Genomic DNA, 18,033 nt, shown 5'->3' on the forward strand with positions numbered 1-18,033 from the left:
AACACCATAATACTGGTTTGAATGAGATACGACTGAACTCGTGTAGGAGACACAATGAAGAAATCATCCATTCCTTTTCTCTCTCATGTATTTCCCTCTTCTACCCCAAACAAAATAGAATAGACTCAAAGATACTTGTCTACATACTAAAAAAAAAAAAAAAAAAAAATAGTAAGGTAGTTATGGGAGATTAGGGTTAGCACAGCAGCTAGGTTTGAGCATCACACCTATATGTACTTTTCTCTTTAGGATAAAAGACAAACTGACCTAAAAGGAAAACCAATAATATAATTCAGCAGGCTCTCAATATCCTTGTCAATTAGACTAAAACTTCTAAATTAGTCTTTCATTTCACTTATCATTACCCAATTTTGGTATTTGCAGGAAACATGATTTGCTATAGTTCATTTATATATACTGATAAATCATAGTCTATGTTTTTCATTAGCAAACTGTGCCTGCCCTCAATACAGGATCTTAACTACATCCAGCCATTTAAAAAATAGTGATTTTTTTTTTTTTTAGTAGTGAGCTCCTCTCAATCATATTTTGTTTAAATAAGAAAAATGTGTGAAGTAGCTTTGTGCCTGTGGGTAATTTGTTTGAAGTTTAAAATGTCAAATATTGGCAAGAACTGTGGTAATTCTGTAAGTTGGGGAAGTAAAGCAAAATAGGTGTTGACTTTTCATTTCCCAGAGAGGACCTAATGCTATTTAGCAATTCCCAATCCTCTGGCTCCCATTTCTTAAATGACACATATGCCAGCTGGTGTGTAAATCACAAAAGGATGCAACTATCACAGCCCAGGAGGTCTTTTAATCATAGTCACACTGAAAATAGGAGCCCTATCTATTTTTTCATATAATCTTTTATTGAAAGGGAAACCCTAGGAGGAAATGCAAAATTCACCCGTTCCTCTGAAACAACAAAGAAGTAGTATTCTGTTGTGTCCAAACTGTTACAGGAATATAAGATCTAGGAGTAGCTAAAATTTAGGGATGGGAATTATTGCAATAAATTAGCATATGTCCATGTGAAAATGACATTATAAAAAGATTCTGCAAATGATGCCATCTGTGGAATATTAAATAATTCGTCTATATTTAGTCTGCAGACAAGAAGTCTTGAGTAAGGTAATTGGTTGCCTTCAAATATCAAATGGGATGACAAGTTATTAAAAATAATAAAAGTAATAATAATAAAACTAGCTTTTGATGTTGCTCCAGAGAGCCAATTTAGGGAAGGTGTATAGAAATTAAAATGAAGACAATTTATAATAATTAGAACAATCTAGCAGTGAAATTGTCTGCCTTATGTAAAGCTATGTTCTTTATTCCCTGGAGATGTTCATGACAAGGCCAGAGGGCCAATCTGGACCCTATTTATTAAATTTCCCTTCAACAAGGGCTGCTCTATCCTGGAGCACAGGAAAGAAATGATGTATGACCACTGTCATTGTAGTCATTTTCATGTCCTCTACCTGTGTGATAAAATTAACCCAAATATTTAAGTAAAAGGCAAAAGTCAAATGAAGTACAAGTGTCCTGGTATCAATGCAAGTGTCAGAAAAATCACAAGGATATAGGCAAAGAGCTGAAATTTGTTCACAGGTCGAACCAGGTTGATGTTCCCCATTATGTGTCTAAGACAGAAACAAAGAACAACATGGTCAATTCAGATCTGGGAAGTTGTTAGGGGCAGTGAAGACAGCATGAAGAATGTCTTGGAAAAGAAAATATGAATCCTGAAAACAGATTTTAGAAAGGCAATTTTTCCAAAAACTTTTTAAATGTTTTCTTTTTTTGAGGAACACCTTTACCATGTTATGTGATTCTAGCTTCATGCGGTGAAATCTGGAAAGTGATGGATCCATTCAAAGGGTGTTTTATCCTGACATTACAATGTTTATCCTGACATGAGGATATTCCGAGATGTTGACTGAATTTATCTCTGAAGGGAGCAGGGGTTAAACTTTAGCCCCAAGAGGAAACAAGAGCCGAGCGTGCCCACCTGTAACAACATGAGCTGTCTGTCCCCTGATGTGTCCAAAGCCAGAAAACCAGCACGACGTGCAAGGTTCAAATGCTAACTAGGTTCAAATGTGAGGCAAAAGGTGGAGATTCAATGGATGGAATAAAGCCAAGACAGCAGGGCCAAAGACAAAGGATGAGAATGGATGGCACTTAGAACGGAGATGAGAGAGATCTGTGTTCCGTTGTTAGGGGATGGTTATGACATAACACTGACGAGATCATGAGATTCTGGTAAAACAGCAATGGTTAGAAGCAGAGAAATTTAACCATAGTCAATATAACTCCTACTGAGTCTAGGAATCATAAAAGTGTTCTACACTAGATCATAATAAGGTAAGCACCAAAGAAGTTCTCTTCTCTTGAAAACCTGGCTGCCCTAGGTCTCAAGTTCTCCAGGAAACATGCTCTGAGATAGAGGATGGTGTCAGGGAATTTACTGGCGTGCAGCCTCTGGATCCTGGTCAGTGGGGGCATGAAGGGAGTAGCTGAGAAAAGGGAGAAGCTGTGTGTTTTTGTCTCTAGTCTGGATCAGAGAGGAGCAAAGCCCTGGGCTAATCTAGAACGCACCAAGAACTCAAGAGCTGGAATAGCCCTTTAACGTTTTCTAAATTTAAGATAAAGAGACCAGTCTATGGGGACTCCCCTGGTGGCGCAGTGGTTGAGTGCTGGGTTGTGATGCTGCCTGTAACCTCTGCAGTGCCAGTTCGATCCCGGCCGCCAGTGAGGGTCCCACCAAAAAAAAAAAGGGACCAATCTATGATGCCTGTTCACTGAGCAGTCATGAGCAGTCGTTGGAGACGGTGCCCGCTGGTGAGGCAGTGTGGGTCACCTAGGCTGAGGGTAAATCTCGGACTCAGCATGGAGGGGATGAATTCCAGGGGTGGACCAGCCTGAAACTTGGGCAATGTGTGAATGATCAAAATGACGTGTCAGGAAAGAAGCCGTCTCTTTTCACTTTTTAATTGCACTTCGGTGCTTAGGGCATTCACAGCATCATTGTGACCTTCCAGAAAAGGGAAGACAGCATGTTATCTGTGCCCAGTTTCTTCTCTTCCTCTGATTTAAAGAAAAAAAAATAGAAGAAAAGCATTTTCATCCATCCAGTTTGCATAAGAAAATAAGAAGGTAGCAAGAACGTTGCTGTCAGAAAACTATCAGTAAGTCATCATAGAGGCGGTACATTAGGCACCACAGAGAGTTATTACACAGAGAGCAATGAGATTTGAGGTATAGGAAATTAAAAATTAGAGAGCTATAATGTAAAATTGAATTTTAAAAATCAGATAAAATTATAAATTAATTATAAACATTTACAGTGGGAAAATAATGGTGGAGTGGAAAGCAGTGCCTTGAGTCAAAAGGTTTAGGTTTCAGGATCTTTCGATGTGTCTTTGGAGAAATGAATCTCATGGATAAGGCTCAGTTTTTCATCTGCATTTAGGGCCAGAAATCTTTATGGGACAAGTTCGTTGTTGTCAGAAAGCGGTTAACACATATAATTAAAACAATAATAGGAGTAAACTTTTTATTGACTATAGCATTGCCAGGTCTTTTCATGTACATAATCATAAAATCCTATTTAAACATCAAAGAAATGGAGATCAGAGGTTAAATTGGTATCGTTGCTAAGAGTTTGAGACCAAGAATCTCCCCCCAGACTCCCCAGAGGCGTGTGTCACAGGGTGAGGGGCTGACCCTGGCCATCCCCTCCCCTTCTTACACCCTTGGACCTCTGAATGGACAGCCCCGCCCTGTCAGACGGAGTCTGCTGCCCTCCCTGTGTCTGCAAATTAAACTACTTTCCTGTCCCTCTAAATGTTTCCTTTTATTGTCCGAGGCAACTAAGACCAGCGTTTGGTTCAGCATCACAGGCATGGACCTGGCGGGGCGCATGCTGGGTGGAATGAGTCAGGAGGAGACAGACAAGGACTGGGTGATGTCACTCACATGTGGCACACAGACTAACAAAACAGAGACACAGATAAAACTAAACCAAAGCCTAGAAGTCAACTGTAAGATTGGAACTAGCAGAGGGGGGTAGTGACCGTGCAGGTGAGGAGTCCGCGGGCAGGAGGCCAGTGGGCCGTGGCGGAGCATGATGGGGCGCAGGTGGCGGGGAGGTATGGTGACATCATCTGCAGAGTGTGAACTGATACTTCTGAATCATAGGCAGTGTTTTAATCAGATGTCACTTCGATTAAAAAAAAAGTAAAAAAAAATATGTAGGAGAGAACTTAAATAAAGGTACAAAAGTGGTAAAAATGAATATGAAAGGGGGTCATCTGAGCAACATGCCTGAAACAGTGACTGCTGCCTCTAAGATCAATAAATATTATCTAAAAGAAAATGAAATAATGGCCATGGGATGTATGTCGGCAGGTCATACAGCTCAGTGAGTGCTGGGACTTGCATGCGGGAAGCCAAATGACACAATCTGCAGGCCTCAAACTGCATTCCAGAAATCCCCTCCTGCGTGAGCATCAAACTTTCAGGGCTTGAAAAGGAGACCTGAGTAGGAAGTTCTGATTATGACCTTGAACATGGATCTCTGACCTCATAGAATGTGCTGGTTAGGACCAAATTCTCTCCAGCTGTCCTTGCTGAAGCAGTTCCTGATACGTGACCTCCATTTGCAAACCCGTATTAGAAAATAACCGTAAGACCCATCTTGATCTCTAAGGATTAATTCAATGAGATACTGCTGGCAAAGTTCTGCATAATTCTTGCTTACTAAGCACCAGGATTAGCTAACATGAGTCCGAATAGCAGCCAGGCACTGGCAGTAGCGCGTACCTGGAAGGCTCTCCCAAGAAGCATCAAGAGAATTGTGGGCACTGCACCCTGTGTTCTCGGGAAGCTTGTTGTTTTTTATCTTATGGCTTCAGTTCTTAGGCTGTGAACTAACTCTGCCATTTTGGTCAGTGAAGAATGGTCAAATAACAATTTCATATGGTTCAGACTAACCCAGATGCATTTGCAGGTCAGGAAATAGATGGGAGTGCATTTAAATGCCTCTGTGTATTCGCATTAGCAGAGAGGGGCAGATCCAGGAGTTGCTTTCAGCGCTGGCTGCTCCAAACCCAAGGACTCTTCCTGTTCTTTCTCAAAAGTACAATTAGCACCTTTGCTTCCTTAGGCATAACAGCCACTGAGCTGTCTTTGTTCCAGAAGCAGCTGATACACAAATGCTAATCCTCCACAAAGAGTAATTACTGAAACATTTTTTCTACCAGTTTAAATGTAATAGCTCTACAATTATTCCATTCCTGCTTTTCTAGCCTCAATGCATTTCAGATCAGCACTTTACCTTCTTGAGTTAATTATATTGTTTGACAGCTATTGTGCATTCAAAGAAAGGCTGAGACCGAGTCTGAACTTTGAATCCCCACACCTCCAGTGCAGTGCAGTGGGAAATAGATGTTTTGTTGTTTTCTACCAGCTCTGCCACATCACAAAACCACCATCCTTGAATTCAGTTGGAATCCCTGAGCCTGAATTGTGCAAGCCACTGCACCAGGCATCGTATTGTTTGTGGAAAAATTCCTCTCACCTTTATGATCTTCTTCATTTCTGCCTAATCGTCTAAGACAAGAATAGCGTGCTGTGCCTAAGGGGGAAATTTTCCATTACTACTGAAAAGATAAATGGTAGGAAGCGAAATGAACCAGGCTCATTACAACCTTAAAAAAAGGCAAATTGGGCTTCAGAAATGATATAATAGTGCTGACATTTTTAATACTTTTCCATTCAATTGTGGCATTTTATATCAAGGTTTTCATAATGTACAATACAAACACTTAACAGATGTTTGGAATAATGTATGATACTTAATATTTTTAACTACGTCTCCCCTGGAATCTGTTCCCTTCAAAGAAACACAGCTATTTTTTACCCAGTGCTGACTATAAGTGAACAGAAGGATTATATTTCAAGAAGCGTAGCAGTCATTCATTTGTTTGGCGGTAGCTATGTTTTCAATCCATATAATAATGGTCCTAATGTCACTTGATAAACTGTGAAAATGCCCCAATTTCTAAAAACGGTTAAAGGCAGACAGCTTATTTGATGCTTTAAATGTCTGACGAGCTGCTAGATGACAGAGCTGAAGAGAAGATTGATTTTTCAGAATCAAATACAGTAGACAATAATAAGCCAATTTCTTGCTAGTGCAAGTCATCGCTAAACATATTTTCATTAGCCGCAATGAACATTCTCAAGGTTTCACATCTTTGGCACCAACTTGCTGGGCTGCTAATTCGCTAATTGAGATGGGTGTTTTATGAGCGGAGAAGCACGGTAGTTACGGACCATCAAGTGTGATTTCTACACAGATAAAATCTATTATTCGCATACACCCCTTGCACTTGCAACAGACACATTTGCAAGAGAGGCTGAGCTTGGTTCGACACCAAACTGGGCGGAGAAAAATGGATCCATATTTAAGTCTTTAAATTCATAAAGGGCACACACAAACTGTTGACTGAGAGTATGGTCTGACTGGTAAGCTCAGGTGCATGAAGGGTGACCTGGATGTTCAAATGTGTAAGTGGGGACCTCCCTGGTGGCACAAGGGGTTAAGACGCAACCTATGAAGCGGCCACAGTCACTGCAACATGAGTTCGATCCTCAGGCCCGGAGCTGCCCACATGGTGCAGCAGACCTCTCCTGACTCGCCCGCTGCTCCCCTCAAAAGTGTATTTCAGTCAGTCTGCCTGTTCTTTTACCCACTCTGTCTCTGGTGAATCCTCTTACCCTCCTCCCACACACACCTCTGGCCTGTACCCCGGTTCTTGTATGCATAAATAAATTAAAAAAAAAATAAATGTATAAGCGATGGAGGCTTAGAGCAGTACGAATCGGAATAAGCAGCATTGAACACTGACCACTGAGTCATTCCTTTAGAATATGCTTTCCTTATACCCCCTCACATAATTGCTTTCCCTATACCCCTTCCTCAAGATCAACCATTAACTGGCACCAATGGCATTTCTGGACACCCTGCCAGGAAAGACAGTGGCTTTGACCCAGTCTCTGGACTGAGTGTCTCCTGGAGGCAGAGACAGGAATGACCGACACAGTCATTGCAGGCAGAGCCAGGAATCCATCTTAACTCCAAACGGAGAAAAATTGTCAAGAGCAACAAAAAAAATACACTTAAAAACACTATATAAAGATACCCCTTACTCTGCCAAAACGCAGACCTTACCCTAAGGCTGCCCACCTGTGTCTATGCTGTGTCCCTTTCTTAATAAAACTGTCAATTCCAAAGACAGCTTCTTGCCTCAAGAACATTCGTGCCACGCATCTTTCCCTTTAACTTTCTATGTCTCCTTAGCAAAGCTGCCCTTTTGACTTACAATAAGCCTCACCACCTATGCTGACTCCCACACAAATGCATTCTTGAAAAGAAGTCAACAACTTGGGGGTCCCTTAGCAGCCCTGTGCCCCATCATAACTGTTATAGGGCGGCCCCAATACAAAACGGGGTGCCTGACTGTGGGTCCTCACCTGCGTGCTTAAAAGGACTTATCAATACTCCACTGCAGGCACACGCGAAAGGTTCAAAATAGGTTTATTGACAAGGGAAGGGCAAATGAGGAAATGTACAACTCAGGGAGAAAAGTGGGAGACAAAGTTTTAAATGCGTCCTACCCGATCCGCTGATCTGGAATCCCGAATCCCAAATCCCAAATGGCGCTCTGAGAGCTGGCTGCAAGTCAGGAGCCATGAAGCCAGGAAGCCAGCAAGAGAGCGACCCCAACGCCCACGTGTTTGGTTTTTATACCCAACCTGGCTGCTTAACTCCACCCTCAGGTCCCAGCCACCTTCCCTTTGGTGGTGACGGGATTTGTCTTTCCCAATGTCCTGATGGCTTTGGTCTAGAGTGGGGTGGAGTCCACAAAGCCTGCATGGAATTAGCTCAGGACAATGTTTCCCCCTAACATAAGGAGACTGGTCTAATCTTTTGGAAGCTGAGCAGAGCAATAAAATGTGCTCTTAATGGTAAAGGGCAGGGAGAAGGGCACCCAGACCCCCCAAAACTACCTGCTCTAACTAGGTTCTGCAGTCTGCCGCATCAACACAAAACATATGAGACTTTAATGGGAAGGAACTTTAATGCAATTAGGAAACAATACAGGAAAGGCAAAGAGTCTAGTTTCTAAATCAAGCACCCAAAGTCACCCGTCCTCTCCTGGGTAAAAGTCCCCCCAAGCAGGATCGGCCCAAAGCAAGGCCCCAAAGCCTGCCACGAGTCTAAAGCACCTTCCAGCGCGGAACTACAGAAAAGGATCAGAAACAACCAGACAAGCCCGGAAGGAAAAGAGCAAAATCAAAATCAAGACAAAACCTGCCAATGTCCCCTCCCCAGGGGTCTCACCCACATCTGTGTCACCCCGTCCACGACCACAAGGCAAGCGCAGTTTCCTCACGTGTCTCTCGGCTCCATGTGCTTCCTCCAGGGCTCCTTCTGGCTCCATCCTGCTTCCTCCTTCTCAGTCTCCTCTGCAGCTTCTTCTCCCTGCTCAGCTCCACCCTCCCTTGGGTGGGGCAGGGAACCTGGAACCTCCCCCTTTCGTGGGGACCCCCTTGTTAGAATAAGACACTAGGACTAATGTTGTTAGGGGAAAAAGGATTTCCCAAAGCTAATTCCATACAGGCTTTGTGGACTCCACCCCCACCCCAGGTCAAAGCCAAAGACACTGGGAACTCCACATCCCATCCCCACCCAAGGGAAGGTGGCTGGGACCTGAGGGTGGGGTTCAGCAGCCAGGTGGATACAAAAGGCAGACACGTGGGCTTTGGGGCTCTCTTCATTTTTGGGCTCTCCACCAGCTCACAGCGTCCGGCCAGCTCTGAGAGTGCCTTTGGGTTTCCAGGTCGGCGGATCGGGTAGGACGCATGAAAGACTTTATTTCCCTATTTTCTCCCTGAGTTGTACATTTTCCTTATTTCCTTTTCCCTTGTAAATAAACCTTTTATTAACCCTTTTGCGTGTGTCTGTAGTAGAGTATTCATAAGTCCCTTTAAAGCGCGCGGGTGAGGACCCACAGCCAGGAACCCGTTTAATATCGGGGTTGCGCTATAACAATGTTAGACTCCATATTATTCAAAGGTGTTGAAAATGATGTTGCTAATGAATATGCACATGAAAGTTGTTAACACATATAATGTATGATACACGGTCTCAAAAACAAAAAAAAAGAACGTGGGTAGAAATTGAGACTCTGAAAGATGAGCCAGACCCTAAGGATAGGCTAGTCTTCCTTGGTTAATAAATTCAAAACTCTCTCTGTTGACCTCTGTGGCAGAAAAAATCAGGATGAGGCTGGAAGCACAGGGTGAAGGAATTCACCAGGGACTATGGAGGACCGAAAAGGTGGATTTATTGAAATACCCTGCAGGGAGGGGGGCATGATGACAGAGGCCTGCAGCGGAAGAAGCGCCTGAGTCTCTCTTTTCTGCTGTTTTCCGGGCACCAGCTTGTAGTTACCTGCTGGGATGTCTGCTCCAGGGAGCAAGCCTTAAACACAAAGTGCACCTGGTCCGGTCCCTTCTGCTTTCCTGGAGCTGGGCTGGTTTCTCTTCAGGGTAGTCCCTCTTCTGGCCCAGTTCCCATGGCAACCTTATCAATTCCCTGATTTATTCATGCCTCCTGGCCTTGCCTGCTGGGCAAGGAATGGGGGCTTTGTTTTTTTTTCTCCTTATTAAAGGATACCCCTTCCACCTCCTGTTGCCATTACAGTGTAATCTCCATTGAAAGGGGCCCTGCGGGTGCTGGGTTCTCTGCCCATCCTGAGGGTGGAGCTGAGCTGCAAAGAGGAAGCTGGAAAGGGCTGGGGAGAAGACTGGGAAGCGGAGACAGAGGAGGCCCTGGACAGAGACTTGTGGAAAAGGAGCCCACCTGGATTTTTGGCTTTGGACTTGCACAGGGACTCGGCAGAAGACACTTGAAAGAGACGTGGGTGAGAGACCTGCTGGGAGGCTGACAGCGGCAGCCTTCATCTTGATTTGTACTTTGATTTCACTCCTTTCCTTCAAGACCTGCCTGGCCACTCCTGTCCCTCTCTGTGGTCCCCACCAGAAGGTGCCCTAGACTGCAGCAGGCTTCCCAGCCTTCGTGGTCCTGATTTGGGCAGACCCTGCTTGCTGGGCATTTACCCACGAGGGGATGGGTAACTCTGGATGTTTCTTTGAGAATCTATTATCCTTTCTTCTCTCTACTGCATATAATTCTATTAAAGTTCTTTTCTACTGGGGCTCTTATGCACCAGAGTATGTTTTGTCTTTATCCAGCAGGTGGCAGAATCTATTTAGAGTGCGCAAGGTTTGGGGGTGCCCCCCAGTCTGCCTGCTAACAACACTACTAGAAAAAGCTCATTCTTACAAAGCAAAGTCTTCAGGCTCAAACTCTGACCTGGGTCATCGTCCTGGTGAGGAAGCCTGCAAGGTGGCAACGCCTTTGCACAGCATACAATCGCTGTTCCCGCGTATTTCATGTGGACAAGGAAAACGAGAGGTGTCTTATGCAAGGGGTAGTATCTACGCAGTGGATTAAAGAGAGCAGATCAAAAGGCAAGACCACACATCCCTTCATAGGGCTGCCCTCATTGCATCCCCCTGGAGTCTTTACACTTTCCTGAAATCTGGAGATAGGGAACTCGCTACCTCCCACAGCAGCACCTTCCTGCTTTGTGATAACTTGGATTTTAAACTTTCTGTAATCATCACCCATCAAGCAGTCATGGGCCTTTCCTGCAGGGACTCTGTCAACAAAGTCAGCGTCCTCTTTGTAAGGGGGACTCCGTGAGAAGGTGCCAAGATCCTCAAGCCAGTTTTCTCCTCCAGCTTTCTCCTGCAGTTCTCCGGACTCTTGCTCACCCAGCGTTGTGACGATGGACGCCTATTTTTTCTGTGTCTGCTACACATTTCAAAAAGCTCAGGTATAATATCACAAGCCTTTAATCACTTGCCAAATATTCTATTATTGATCATCAAGGCTTGTCTTAGGAAACAAAATTCACGACCAAGTTCTGCTGACTCACGCCGAGCAGATGTGTGACACCCACCGGCTGAAAAGGTGACATGGTAATAAGACATGACAGCAACAGCAACGCGCCAGCAGTGCTCACTGAGTGCTCCTTCTAGGCTGTGCTCAGCACATTAGTGGCCAGAGAGAACCAAATTAACTTGCATTATGATAGTATTATCTTTCCCAATTTATGGATGAAGAGGCTAGGATGGGTGAGGAAGAAAATAAATGAAGGAATAGACAAATCCAAACCCAAAATACCTAAAATAAGACTGCGGGAGTGACACAGAAATGGGGGCGTGTGGGAAGCAAAGAGGAAAAGGGGCAGGGTTCTTGGTGTTCTGGCGGTGAGCACGGTGTGGTGACATTTGTATGAAGAGGTGTGAGCCCATAGCCCTCGGTGAAACAGAGCTGTAAACCAACATCACCTCAAGACAAAAGGAGACAAGAGTTTGGAAGGGTTAAGTATCTTTCAAAAACCGAGTTAGATGCACGTGGCAGAGTTGAGTCACAACTGCAATCTATGTGAATCTCAACCACTACTGTATTATCAGCACACATGCACACACACACACACACACCTTCAGACATACTACATCTTTCTTGACCATTTTAGCTCTTTCCCAGGTAGCCTGGCTTTGGGAGCACTGCTTCTCCCCTCGGGGAGCACGCCCGGTTCCTCTGCCTCCAGGTTGCTTGAGCTGCTTGAAAAAAATTCTAATTAGAATACGCCACAATGAGACGGATCAGTGTTCCAACTCCATGATTCTAGATACATTATTAACTAGATTTACGGAATTAGTGGTTTTGAAGCCCAGGTCAGAAGCCTGCGGGCTGAGCGTCCTTAGGCAGGAGACACAAAAACCAGAGCCTCAGTGACTGGTGCCAGCTGGGGAGGCCCAGGGTTATTGCCACGGATTTATTGTCATTAAAAAAGAAAATAAATAAAGCACTTGACCAAGGTCCAAAGCAGAAATGACCCGTTAGTTCTTGTCCTGCTCCCAGTATGTTCTCTGTGTTGAGGAATCCAGCACTTTGCTCCCTGACTATCCACACTTCCCTGCGAGCCTGTCCAGCTTCTGCCTGCTGCAAAATCCCATCTCAGCTCCTCCCTGGTGCCCCCTGCTGCCCTAAGCTGGACTTAGCAAGTATCCAGGTCACCGGCGGAGCTAACTCCAGGGATACCACCCCAGTGAGGCCAGGTCAGAGGCCAAAACTGCGTGGATGAGAGAAAAATAGGAGGAAAGACACGGACTAAGAGGAAATGAATGAGGAAATATTGAAGATGACTGTCACGCGCTGGGGAAGTTTAGGGGAGCAGAGGAGACATTTGGAAAGTATGAGAAAAATCTTAGCTGCCTTGTGACTTTCTCAGAGCAACGGAAAGCCCTCGTCCGACAGATGAAAGTGATAAAATGAACTTTTGTTTGCCGCGACTCTCAAGGCCACTAGAACTTTGCATGAGGGCTGCTTTATAAAGTTTTGGAGCTAAAAGGAAAGGCTGAATACACACTTCAACTTTTGCCCTCACCACCTCGTGATCCCCATCAAACAACCCGCACTGTGGTATCAGCTCAGCCTTTTATCCAGCTCCCAGCTGGTAGCTGACCCTTTCTTCAGTTGCCATGGACTGCTCGAAAGTTCTTGAGGAAATCCAGGGCGTTCAGGTGTGTGGCCTGGTTTTATGAAAAAGAAGTCTAGTGAGAGAGAAATCTTATCCTTTTAAATATTCCAAAATGGTCTCTGCTTATATTCTCTACAACTTGCAGGAACAGGTCATTTGAAGTAAAAGACAAACAAAATACTAGAAAAAAAAATAAGATCATTTAAAGTACCCAACATAGGAATATTAAATATTTATTTTTAAAGAATTGAAGTATGAATGTTGTGAAGGCATCGGTGACCCAAATGATTTGAGGGGAGGGAAAAAAATTACATTATGATTTGCACTATGATTTTGATGTTCTCAGAATATCTTGAAGGAAAGATCATGTCTAAAAATTCTGGAAGGGCAAAAGAGCAAGTCTCCTAGGGACCTTGTTATGTGACTAAAATAGAAAACCGTGGATGAATTTGGCTTGCAAGGTATGGCAGGGAGAATGACGTTCCTTGTTTCCCTAAATATGTCCAAGACCTAATTCCTGGAAGCTCCACTAAAGGTACTTTGCAGGTTTTATTAAGACAAGGATCTTGACGTGACAGGATTATCCTGGCTGAGGTGGGTGGGCCAGATGCAACGGAAGTCAGTGTCAGAAGAAGGGAAAGTGATGGCGGCAGTGTTAATGTGTGAAAAGGGGTATCCAGGGACCCCAAACTTGCACAGTCTAAGGGGGTACAGACATCTGTGTGCACAAAGGCAGAGCAGATTCTCAGTGTGAAGGAACTTGAACACAAATGGTGTGTTGCATCTGTAAAACTCAGATTATAGATAGCACTTACCTCTAAGAGGCAGCCATGAAAAAAATAACAGCAATAAAATCGGTGCTCAATTAATAAAAGTAACTTATCTTGTCCTGCTCCAAGGCCTCCCCTTAGTGCTGACTCTGAAGTAATGTCCACTCCTAGAAGAACAAGTTTCCCCTCTGACAGAGCCCTAGGCCTTTGGCACCACGACCTGTCCAGATGGGTTGAGGGTGAGGATCCCTGGATCTGCATTTTGATTGTGTGGTTTCCTGGCTTAAAGGATAAGGAGGTAATGTCTTTCTGGCATGGGTGTGTCTGTCAAGGGGGAGGGCATTAGATCTGCACCAGGGCGAATCTAGTTATGCACCTACAAGGTCTTTGCCAAGAAAGGTCCTTGCGGTGCAAAGAGTCCATAGCACGGCATTCAAAATTATATTCTTCTTAACCTGATTTTGCACTTCATTTCTAAATCAAGCCCAAGCTCATTTTGAAAGGAAAAACAGTCAAGGTGAAAGGCTTTGAAAAGGAACTTGCTGCGTTGTCCCTTCGCCCCTGGCCTCTCCTGAAGTTGAGGAGGCGGTGCAGGGTTTTACGACACTGTTCATCACCAGGAAGATCCGGATGCTAAATTATTTTATGAAAGTCCCTGGGTCATATCCCGACCTAATATGTCATCTTGATAGCCTTTCCCAGCTTTTACCCAAGTCGTTTTTGCATTTGCCTTTCCATTTACTTTATTTTGTAGGAGGGGAGGGAGTGAGCGTAGTTTGCATAATAATGATCTATGAAAATGACCAAGCACAATTTAAAAACGTCTACGGTCTCTTTTACGAAGGGAAAACACATGTACGTGTACAATAGCAAATATTTTGTGGGAAGAGAAATGCACATCAGGAATTCCCATTCGAGTCTGTGATCTTCTCAGCACAGCCAGGGTGGGAAGGAAAGCTGGGCCCACTGCAGCACCCCTGCACAGCCCCTAGTCTCCACATTTTAAAGATGTGCCTACTGAAGGCATTCAAAACTCTGCAGGTCCTAGGTATTTACCCAAAGGATACAGAAACATTAATTCAAAAGGGCACCTGCACCCCTATGTTTAGAGCAGCACTATTTATAATAGCTAAGCTTTGGAAACAACACAAATGCCAAAAAATAGATGACTGGATCAAGAAGATGTGGTACATATACACAATGGAATATTACTCAGCCATCAAAAAAGATAAATGCATGCCATTTGCAGCAACATGGTTCGAGCTGGAAGGGATCATGCTCAGCGAAATAAGCCAGAAAGAAAAAAAAAAAAAAAAAGAAAAATACCGGATGGTCTCACTCATAGCAGGAATCTAGAAAACCTAAATAAGGGACCAGGAAAAAGACTAATTACAATAAAGAAAAATCAAAATCAACAAGCAGCTATAAACCAGAGACACACTAAGGGTGGGGGGAGATCAGGGCCAAAATAAGGGGGGTGAGAATTGTATGGGGAATATAACCAAGAGGAAAATGCATACACTGTGTAAAAATGAAAAATGATGTAAGAATTATATAAAGTTAAATAAAATATTAAAAAAAAGAAAAAAAAAACTCTGAAGGTCGCTGTGTCATTATTCATAATGGCAGATGCTGCATGGAGTCAGGAAAAGAATCAACACTGCACCCAGCTGTACTCCTGAGCCTGTGCCTTCAGAGTCTCATGTAGTACATCTCCCTACTGAGGGGCAAACCCCAGATTCCCCAGCCACAATACCTGTGTGGACCCTGAAAGTTTGAAGCATGGTGGAGACTTCCTTCTCCAACTGCCTCCCTCTGGGGGTTCCCAGAAAGCAAGCTTCTTCCCTGGGATTCTGTGGGGCTAAAAGAGGATGCAGGAGGGTCCTCAAATCAGGGTTGGTGAAAGCAGATTTTCAAGTCAGCATCAGAAGTGGGGAACCAGTATTGGAGTTTTGGGGGCAGTTTTGGGGGCATGGTGTGAAACACATTTGCTGGGGTTGGAAACTACCACCCCTAAAACAAAGCAATGGTGGAAACTGACTTTACTTCAATAAACCACTTTCACTGACAAATGGATACTAAATCCATCCGCCAAGATATGAATTAAGGAGACAACCAAGAATTCAGACCCCTCAAGGATGAAAGTCTGAGTTGTCCCACGAGGCTGGTTGCTTAGACTAGCGACTTCTCTCTGAGTTGGTGGAGCGTGTGGCAGAGGAAGGACGGGTGTCAGCCGTAGCCTGAGATCCACGCTGGCATCAACAGTGTCAGTCTGAGCTACTGCATCTCATAGGTGTCCTAGGAAAAAAGGCTGCTCAGCTATCTGGAGGAGCCCTCCTTACGTGGGGTAAACTCGTTGAGAAGCAAGGGGTGTAAGCAAAGGCAGAGTGCTCAGCTATGCTTAGTCCTGGGAAAAATTAATTTGTCTCATAAGCAGAATGCAGACACCACTGTGCTAATGCCTCGGTTTCCTCTAAACTTGTTCAATGTAGAGAAAAAAAATATATATAGTAGCATAATAATAATCCCTTGATGGGTTTCTCTGTGTCCAGAGATTGCAAATTCAACTCTTATTTTTAAAAAAATGACTGAAAGTTGGCCCCTTGTCTAGTCTATAAAAGATTTGACTCCATTTTTTTTTTACCATTTTCCAATGAGCTCTTTCTTAGTTTAAACTCTTTTATCAATAAACCGAACTACATTCTTAGATGATCTCTAAGAATCTATGCAGTGCTAAAATTCTGTAATTCTAATAAAATCACCCACAGTTGGAAGTTAGTGTAAGAAGAAAGACTATGATGTCTCTGTATGCTTCTTCAGAGCTACCTTTATATTGGTTGCTCTCTATCCAATTAATTGCAATGAATAATCCAGAAGAATCTGAATCTCTTTAGAAACAGCTTCTAAATCATCCAACAATGTTACTTTGCTACTAAAACACTTGTGACCTGTAATTCTTGTGCAGGGTTTTGTTCTGAAGTTTTACCATATTCCTCTCAGCTACTGTCATTGTGATCAGTCACTGCACATTTTCCTCACATATATTTTTGGGTAAATTAAAGATGGAAACAATCAACTCTATGTTATTATGAGTGAAAAATGTCAACACATTTTTTTCCCTTGGATCTCTAATATCCGTGATACAAGAATGTGATGATTTTTGTCATCAAAATGACAGATCGTTGGCAGTGAATGACATTACTGTCATGTCATTTAAGGAAGAAATTGCCCATTTTGTAAAATTGGAAGAGAAGGGTGACCCCTAGATGTTTAATGTGCAGGGAGCATTTTCTGTTCAAACTGATAGTATTTCAGATCTTTTGCTCCCCAAGTCAGAAATGTGGAGAAAGTTATAACTGAGGAAAATCCTACCGAGTAGGCATAAGGTAGGATTGGATAGGAAAAAACCCAACTTACAGAGCTTTCTGCTCTGGTAGACTGTCACCAGACACCATGACGGTATCATCCAGGTATGCCTGTCATTCTTTGGCATGTGAACACGTCTTGGCCCCCCTTATCTGTGGCTTCCTGTCAGACTAGTACATTGGACGTCATACAGAATCACTCTTCTTGTTCTCACGGTCACTCCAGTGCCTCTGGGTCATTGTCTTCCAAATATGCCTCTTGCTGCCCAGCTCCCTCTCTACCTTCAGTTCTTTGAAAGATTGTACCACAGGATTTGATCCCTACCTGACCTACATAGAATGGTTACCTGTGGAGTTTACAGTCACTTCATTTGATGAAGGCCTTGATTGCTGATTATATAATCTTCCTCCCACTATTATTATTAATCTATTTCACAGACATGTTGGCATTCAAATAGGTAAGTCATAGCACCTGGACTCTCAATTCTGCCCTTTCTGAAAACCTTTATTTTAAGATTTATTTATGTATGCATACAAGAACTGGGGTGTAAGCCAGAAGTGTGGAAGGAGAGAGGGTGGGAAGCAGAACTCACCAGAGAGAGTGGGAAGAAGAACAGGCAGATCTACTGAAGTACACTGCTGAGGGGAGCAGTGGGCAAGACAGGAGAGGTCTGCTGCGCCCTGTGGGTAGCTCCCTGGCCGGCCGGGGAATTGAACTCGTGCTGCAGTGGCTGCAAGACAGCTTGCTAGTGCTGTCTTTAACTCCTGCGCCACCAGGAAGGCCCTCTGAAAACCTTTTCCTTCCTGCCTGTTCAAGCTCCTTCTATCATCATACACCTAAGTCTTGTGTCATTAACAAGGACACGCCTCTCACACCACAAAGCCACAGTCTGGCTTTACCATTCATGTCACCTATGTGGGGCTATCCATTGTAGCAATTCTTTACCTCTTCAGGGTCATTTACTCCAACCTTCATTTTACTGTGAATCAATCTCTCCTTTCACTTTCCTCTGTAATCATCCCATTGTAGTTAACTCTTTACAAATGATGTCCTATTTATTTCACTATCCTCCTATTAAAAGTTAATGAAGCCAACTCTCTTCAGTCAAAACTTCTTGCTAGCTCAAACCTCTAATATTCTTTGATTATCTTTACATGGTATATTTTTCAAACTATCCACCTTGGGATCAGCTGCATTTGGTTTTATCGA

Source organism: Talpa occidentalis, unplaced genomic scaffold (genome assembly GCF_014898055.3).
Source record: "Talpa occidentalis isolate TD23 unplaced genomic scaffold, MPIMG_talOcc4v2.1 talOcc4.6, whole genome shotgun sequence".
In the NCBI taxonomy this organism is placed as follows: domain Eukaryota; kingdom Metazoa; phylum Chordata; class Mammalia; order Eulipotyphla; family Talpidae; genus Talpa; species Talpa occidentalis.